Source organism: Urocitellus parryii, unplaced genomic scaffold (genome assembly GCF_045843805.1).
Source record: "Urocitellus parryii isolate mUroPar1 unplaced genomic scaffold, mUroPar1.hap1 Scaffold_40, whole genome shotgun sequence".
In the NCBI taxonomy this organism is placed as follows: domain Eukaryota; kingdom Metazoa; phylum Chordata; class Mammalia; order Rodentia; family Sciuridae; genus Urocitellus; species Urocitellus parryii.
The window spans coordinates 6149693-6157434 of NW_027553586.1; positions in this window are offsets into that span (position 1 = coordinate 6149693).

Sequence of the window (7742 nt, forward strand, 5' to 3'; positions counted from 1 at the left end):
CCAGACACCCAACTTCTATTGACACATTTGCAAATAAAGACTTTAAGCCACTCCTTTGGCTCCAAAGTATGCACTGGTGGAGTGAAATACCTTGCTGAGAAGGGACAGTGGGCAAGATGTCTATGCAGGCCACCATGCCAGCTTGGAACCATTCAAACAGGGTTTCTGGATCCCATGGACACAGTCAGGGTATCCCTGACTCCATAAACTCCTTATCTAATGGGGATGGATTCTACTGGACAAATCCTGAAAGGGACTCTCTGAGGAGCTAGACCCTGGGGAGGGGTCCTGCTGGCCCAGATCTGGTGTAGCGCTAATCGCATTTAGGTAAAATTTGATTCAAACCTCCCCAAAGCCCAATGCTTGTTATGCAACTCTTTATATATCTGTCATTTTCTCAGGTACTGGGTATTCACAGTTCTTTCCTCTGTCTCACTCTCAACTGGGTACAGTTTCAACCCCACTCCATGCTGACCCAAACTTGAAATGCTAACGCTTCATAAATTTTTAGGGAAAAAATATTCTCACCCTGGCATTTTCTTTTTACTTTACTCCACACTGAAGGGTGCTAAACAGCTTTATTTTTTTAAATCTCTGCTTCCTCCTCCATCTGAGGAGTGAAACAAATCGTATTATTATCACAGAAAAAAAAATTTGGAGACCTGAAATTTCTCTTGGGATTCCACTGTCCAAACAAGATAATTTATCAAAGCCTAAGAGTGATTCTGTTGAGAAAAATGTTCTCCTCAGCTCTATACCTATATGACTGCAATACACATCGTGGTAACACAAACACACCTACAAATGAATTGCACAGAAGAGAAACATCCCCGGGTTCAGCTGAGGCAGACTAATGGCAGAACAATAGACCAAGTCCCCCTGGGCTGCCTAGTCCTCTGTCCTGAGGGCACCTCCTTGCTGAGTTTACCTTGGACTCCAGCAGGAGTTCTATTCCCTGAATTATACCTACACCATCACCCAATCACTACTTTTATTTGGGTTAGCTAAAATTTCATTCCTTGCAAAAATACTGAAAGTTTTTCACTGTTTTTCCAATTGGGAAACTGGTATTTAGAGGAAACTGTGGCTTGCCCAAGGTCAGAATCTACTAAGCACTGGTCCACAGCTAACACCTAGCCACATGGCCACAGGGTATGTGTGCCTTCCCACTGATTCACCCGCAGCCACAAGTTCTTTAGCAATTGGGCAGATTATGTTATGGTTTAGCAAATATCTACTGCCTTCCTTCCTGGAGTGTATTTCCTTGTTGCTACATTTCATCTCAAGGAGAACATGCCTCCGTGAGTGTGATGTTTTGGATACAGTTTATGTGTGTCTCCCAAAGGTTTATTTGTAGGAAGTTTGGCCCTCAGGGTGGTGATGTTGGGAGATGGTGGAACCTTGAGAAGTGTGACAGAGTTCAAGGCAATTAGGCAGTTGGGGTCCCACTCTGAGGAGAAACTGGTGTAGTTTTCACAGGATCCAAGTTAGTTCCTGACAGAGTTGGATTCCATTCCTGGCACACAGAAGATTCTAAACACTGCTTGGTGAGAGGAGGATTTATGTCTATAAATCTACTGATTTAATAGATATTATTTTAGGGCTTTAAAGGGGCCAAGGTACACAGACTCCCTGTGCAAAGCACCCTAGGCCAATACAATTGCCACAATGATACACAAGGAGATGATCCAGTAAACTAATTAGAATGTGGAGTTAAAAACTGTTCTTTGCTCTTTTATGTTTTTTATTATTGCATTAGGGTCATCATAATATTGGGGCTCATTTTGATATAATCATGTACGCACGGAACAGAATTTGTCCCACTTCAGTTCCCAGTACATAACTTTTCCCTTCTCATCTCTCCCTGTTTCCTTTCTTCCTCTACTGGCTTTCCTTCTTTTCATTTATTGTTTTAAAATTGTTTCTTACAGATATACATAAGGGTGGAATTTGCTGTAGAATATTCTTGTATGTTCACAGCATAATTTGGTCAATTTCATTCCATCATTCCTCCCTTTTCCCATCCCTCCTGCCTTCCCCTCCATCTCCTGCTTTGGTTCCACTGATCTCCTTAGTTTTTCAGGTTAGACAGATTTTTATGGGATGATGTTTTAGAGTAATGTGGCACAATGGTAGGTACCATAAAAAGCAGAATTGATTTTAAGTGTTTATAAGGCAGAAATTGGGACTGACTGTGGACCACACCAAGGTGCGTGAGTGTGGACTGTGCTGACTCTGTTGGATGCCCAGATATTTATCAGCGCAAACACTGAGTCATTACAGAAATCGACCACATATATCTACATCTAGATGTAGTTAAGTGGGAAGCTAGCTAGATAAAAATAGAGATGGTTTCTTGCTACACATAATAATTCAGGAGATCTTGAATGTAAACATTTAAAACAAGGACAATAATTAGCAAGCTCATGAATCAGAGTCAAGTTTATGTAATTTCTGATAAGTATAATTATCACATGGCTATTCATATTGAGTTCTCACAGTGTATTACAATTACCAATATCTGCCACCCCCTGCAGAGTCTGAATTTAAGTTTCAAAAGATCTTTCAATTTTTGGAGCTGGCTCTGCCCTAGTTATTATTCTTATTGGACTCCATACTGCATCCTGTATGTTCTTATTTTTATTTTTACCTTTCCAGGGTTTATGCATTCATAAGGAAGGGGACCGAGAGAAGAAGCCTGAATCCCAATAAGAAAGAGCCAGAAAATTGTCACATCATTCTTTATAGAAGCAGGAAATTAAAAGTAGAAAAGTGTGTGTGTGTGTGTGTGTGTGTGTGTGTAGAAAAGAAGAAAAACCAGGATCAGGAAATCGAGATTCCTCCTCCCTCTGCCTTTCTGGCCTTGGAAATCAAGTGTGGAATACAGCTGGCATTCACTGATGCACCAAGTCTCGTGACCTTGGCTGGTACCCACATCTAAACTGCATCTATGGCATCCAAATTGCTAATTTGGTGCTGGGGTGGATGGAGGGGGCAAGTAGGAATTAAAGGATGGGAAGGAAAAAAATTACCCCAAACTGAAAAAAGCTAAATTTCCCTACCCCTACCCCTAAGTGCCCTAAAGAGATGAGCCAAACACACACACAGACGTCCACACTTGCACGCGCGCACACACACATCCTATGTTACCTCTGGACACGGGAACACGAGTCTCAGCATTCCAGGGCCTGGCCCTGGGTGAAGAGGTGGCCCTGAAACTCTGTCCCCCAGCTCATAGAAGACCCCAGGGGTGGGCAGGGGTGGGCTTCTTAGATGGGGGTATGAGGTGGGAGAGTCCCCCTCCTCTCCCTCCTGAGAGCCCCCTCATAGCAGGATGCCACACAGCCCCAGGGTTCCACCACCCATCCTGCCCGGTCCCTACCACATCTGGGGGTTCCTGAGAAGTCAGGGAGAAGAATCCTCGGCAGTCAGTGTCCTCAGCTTTCAGAACTCCTGGGGGAGAGGGTCAGTGAGATGGCTCAAAATGCCTGTCCCCAACCCAGGAGGCAATGTTTCTGTCCTCAGATGCCTGGCTAGATCAAGGAGCCAAGACATCACGATGGCGGGGGGGCACCTCCGTCACCTCTGGAAGCCACAAACACTGCTCATTTCCCCAGCTCCCCTCTGGGGTCACCTCACCATGGCTCTCAGGCCCAGCCCTTCCCTCTTATTCTCCCTGGGCCCCAATCCTTGCAGAATCGGAGATGTCCCCACCATGCCTGTGGCGACCAGCAAGGGCGAGGCCCAGGCCTGCCCCAGAGACCTGCTGGACAGGCAGAGGCAGCACCTCGTGCTGACCAGGCATCTCCCGCTCTTTCTTGCCTTTTCTGCAGACCCTTCCCTGCCTCAGCCCCCATCAAGACCAGACAGCACTCTCCTGCTGACTCCAGATTCAACAACACACAACGGGCAAAGGGCCAGGGAGGGGGAGAGAAACACGTATAAAATGATAACAATGAGTCAAAGTGCTCTCTCTTAAAGGAAATCTTTGGCAAGCATAGACTACAGCGCAGAGTGATGTGTGTGTATGCGTGTGTGTGTGTGTGTGTGTGCATGTGCATGTGTGTGTGCCAGGTCCACCTGTGAGACACTGAGCAGAACGGGGTGGCAGACCACCACGTGGCCCCCAAAGTGCTGATCCCTCCACAGGTGTGCTGAGCGCGAGTGGCCAGCTCGCCAGCACTCTCTGATGCCCCCCTGGCTCACACAGGGCTGGCCTGGAGTGCAGGGGCTGGCCAGGCCTGAAGGGGCTGAGGGTGGGCAGTGGCTAGGCAAGTGTGAAGGCTGACCCCAGACTCAGTCCCTGTGCAGGGTGGGCTTCCGGAGGGTCCTCCAGCCTCCAGCCAAGAGGAGGCAACCGACCAGGAGGAGGCTGCCAGCCTAGGCAGCGGGAGAGGGAGGTATTTACAAAGAAACCAGGTGGGGAAATGTCTCCTTCTATCTTAGAGGAGACCTTGAGTGCATTAGGAAATAAGGAGAGGTGGCTTCAGATATTTGGCTTCAACATCTCAGAAGGAAGGGCACTTTGGAAGGACCTAGGTCACCAAGCCTGGGATTTCCCCTTTGGGGAGCGCAGTGGGGGCTCAGGCTCTGCCCCCGTCTAATCTAGACACTCTCCTTTCCAGCTCCCAGAGACGCACACGTGCACACCTGGTCCCCAGCACAAGCACTCAGACCTGTAGGAATGAAGACAGCTCCCCAGATGTGCAGGGAGCTGACCACTGGGCCCTAATTGACAGAGAATCAGGGGGCCAACACAATGCAGCATTCGCACCCCACCCCACCGAGCCTCAGCACGGCCCAGGGCAAGGAGATGCCCAGCCACGCCACGGACAAAGGCCCCTCCACTCAGGCTCTACTTATATGTAAAGAAAGGGACGGGGACTGGTTTCTGCTCAGGGAGGCAACAGAGCAATCTGGGAAACAATAAATACTTTTTGTCAATTTACCTATTTTTTAACCTTTTCTTATATTTTATTAGCTTACATATTCTGTCAGTATGTCTCAGGTATATATTATATATATTTATATATCAGTACAATGCCACTCTTCAGAGGGCCCCTGTGGGCTGAAGAATGGAGTCCTGTTGAAGTTTCCATTCTGGCTTAGAGTTCCTGGGTGGTGGCCAAGGGTCTTCCCCACTGCCCAAATGGACCCTTGGTCTTTTGACTTAAATGCATGCTCTTTGTCCCCTGCTCTGGCGTGATGGGGAGGCCCTGTGATGCTCCGGAAGCGGCCCTAGGAGCTTTGCTGATGTCACCCTGAGCAGCCCAGCTGAAAGGCGCCTGCAACCAGTCAGACCTTAAGGCTCTTACAGAGGGGACATCAGGACCACAGGTTTCTCCTGGGGCCTTGCTGAGAAGAGATCTGAGAAGCAGATTCCCCAGGATGAGCCCCAACATGAGGATCTTGCAGGAAAGACAGGGCAGGGCAGGAAGTCACCATCCCCAGCGCCCCAAAAGGCAGCATGCAGATAAGCAAGGCTGAGCTAAGGCTGGTGCTGAGGCCCTGAGCCCAGGAATGGGGTTGAGCAGCAGGAGTAAGGCAGAGCCCCAGCACTGGCCAGAGCAGCCTGCCCAGCCAGCCGTGAGCCACCCGTGGTGGGAAGTTGTCAGGGCTCAGCAGCCACCTTTCCTGACAGTCCTCCTCCCTACGGACACACATATCTCTGCTTCCTCACACCAAAGCCTGGGGCTCCTGGTCAACCAGCAATGGAGCAGGGGTGCACTTCCCCTCTGGCCAGGGCCTCTGTACAGATCAGGCTGGTGGCACCAGGGGCCACTAGAGTATAAGTACAGGGATGGGGAGGGGAAATACTAGGTACTCCTGCAGGAGAGGGCTCTGTCTCCTCTTGCTGCCGTGTCACCCCCAACCCTAACCTTCTTTCGACAGCATGCACCTGTGTGCTAACCCAGGGACAGAGACGAGCAGAGCTGTTTACAACTCTAGCAGACAGAGGCGATAGAAATCAGTGTGTGAGGGTGTGGGTGGGGACATACAAACACCCACGTCACAATGCATCGATGGCCCAGCACAGGATGGAGGGGCCTCGGGTCTGGCATAGTGTCAGAAGGAAAAGCTACTCCACGCGCTTTCTCCCGCCAGCCTTCAGGCTCAGCGACCCGCCCTCAGGTGGCCAGAAAAAGACTCTCTTGACTTGAACTGTCCTTGCAAAGCAGGTGGCGAGGGACACAGAGCTTTTTCATTTTCCCCCCAAAATGTGGATCCCAAGGAGGCCCGTGGAGGAGCTCCGTCCTCTCAGAGGGGGCGGGAGTAAGGGGACCTTGCTGGCTTAGGAGGCTCTGGGAGGCTGCCATTTCCATCTGCCCAGGAAAACCTGCGTCTTCTCCTCCATCATTTTTTTTTTGCTTTTTCTCCCTCTCCCCTCCCCTCTGTATTTCACTTCCCTCGCCCAACGCTACACTTTCTTCTCTCCTTCTCCAAAATTAGCCCAAAGTCCTCCTTGTGGATTTGAGGTGGTCAGGATTCAGGGGTCCCCTCCCCAGGTGCCCCGTCCCCGCTGCCCTGGCCCTGGGAAAGGGGTGTGGGCTCATCTCTTCTGGCCGGTGCTCTGCATGACCTTGGAGACAAAGTTGACAATGGCCGAGGCAGGCTGCTTGGGGTCGAGCTCAGCAAAGAGGTGGTAGGCGTTGTCTGTGGTGCTGCCCTGCTTCCGGGCCACGAAGCCAAAGAGCCTGCAGGGGCAGGAGAGGGTGGTGGGCAAGAGGGGAAGACAGGAGGACCCTGGCCAGGTCACACCCAGCCTGCCACGCGGCGTCCCCAGCCTCCCAGGGCCTCAGGGACGGGGGCGCCTGAGACAGAGCCCTCTTGGTTCCCCCGCAGCAAGGCCAAGGCTGGGGACAGTGTCTCGCTTTGTTTCAGGGCAGGTGAACAGTTCCCCTTGGAGGGGTGGAGCGGGACTGGGGTGAAGGACAAGACTGGATAGTTCAGGGTGGGGATGAGACCAGAAATAAAGTGGGAGCATTCGTCAAGCAGCCTCTCCCAGCCCCACCCAACTGACCGTTCCCATAAACAGCACAGAAGCAAACCAGGAGGCCAGGGCCCAGCCAGGATGGGGCCTCCGCACCCACTACGCACCCACCACACACCCGCCATGCACCCGCCATGCACCCCAGGAAGTCAGGGAGTCCAAGAAGGAGCAGGTCCTCCACCCCCCCACACACACAGCTGCCCCGTCCAGAGGCTGGGAAGTCCAGAGAACCCAAGGGGGAGGGCACCCCACACCTGTCCCCCCTCCAGCACCAAGACGGGAGTGACCTAAAATTCTCTCTTTGCAAAACAGAGTTAAAAATACGAGGGCAGAGAACAGAATGTGAGCTCGGGGCCCCTCCCAGCCAGGGTGTTGCTAATTAGAGCGAGATGGGGAAATCGGGACAGCGGGAGATGCCCATGGACACCCCTCTGCCTCAGACAGCACTGCCCGGCTAAAATTAGCCAAGTCACAAACACACTCTCACACACTCACACACACACACACTCACACACAGCCCTGTACTTCCCACAACTTGACTCTTCCAGCTTGGTTTCAGGAGCTGGAGTAGTGCTCAGGTGTTGGAGTCACTGGGGTCCACAGGGCAGCCCCCAGCTCCTCCCTGTCTGGGCTGGCTAGGGCTGTAGTGCAGTGGGGGTGACCTGAGCAGGGTGGGGGGTCATCTCTGAGCTCCCATCACACAGGCATGCCAGCCTTGTCTGCCTGCTTCTGCCATGATGGAGACCTGGCC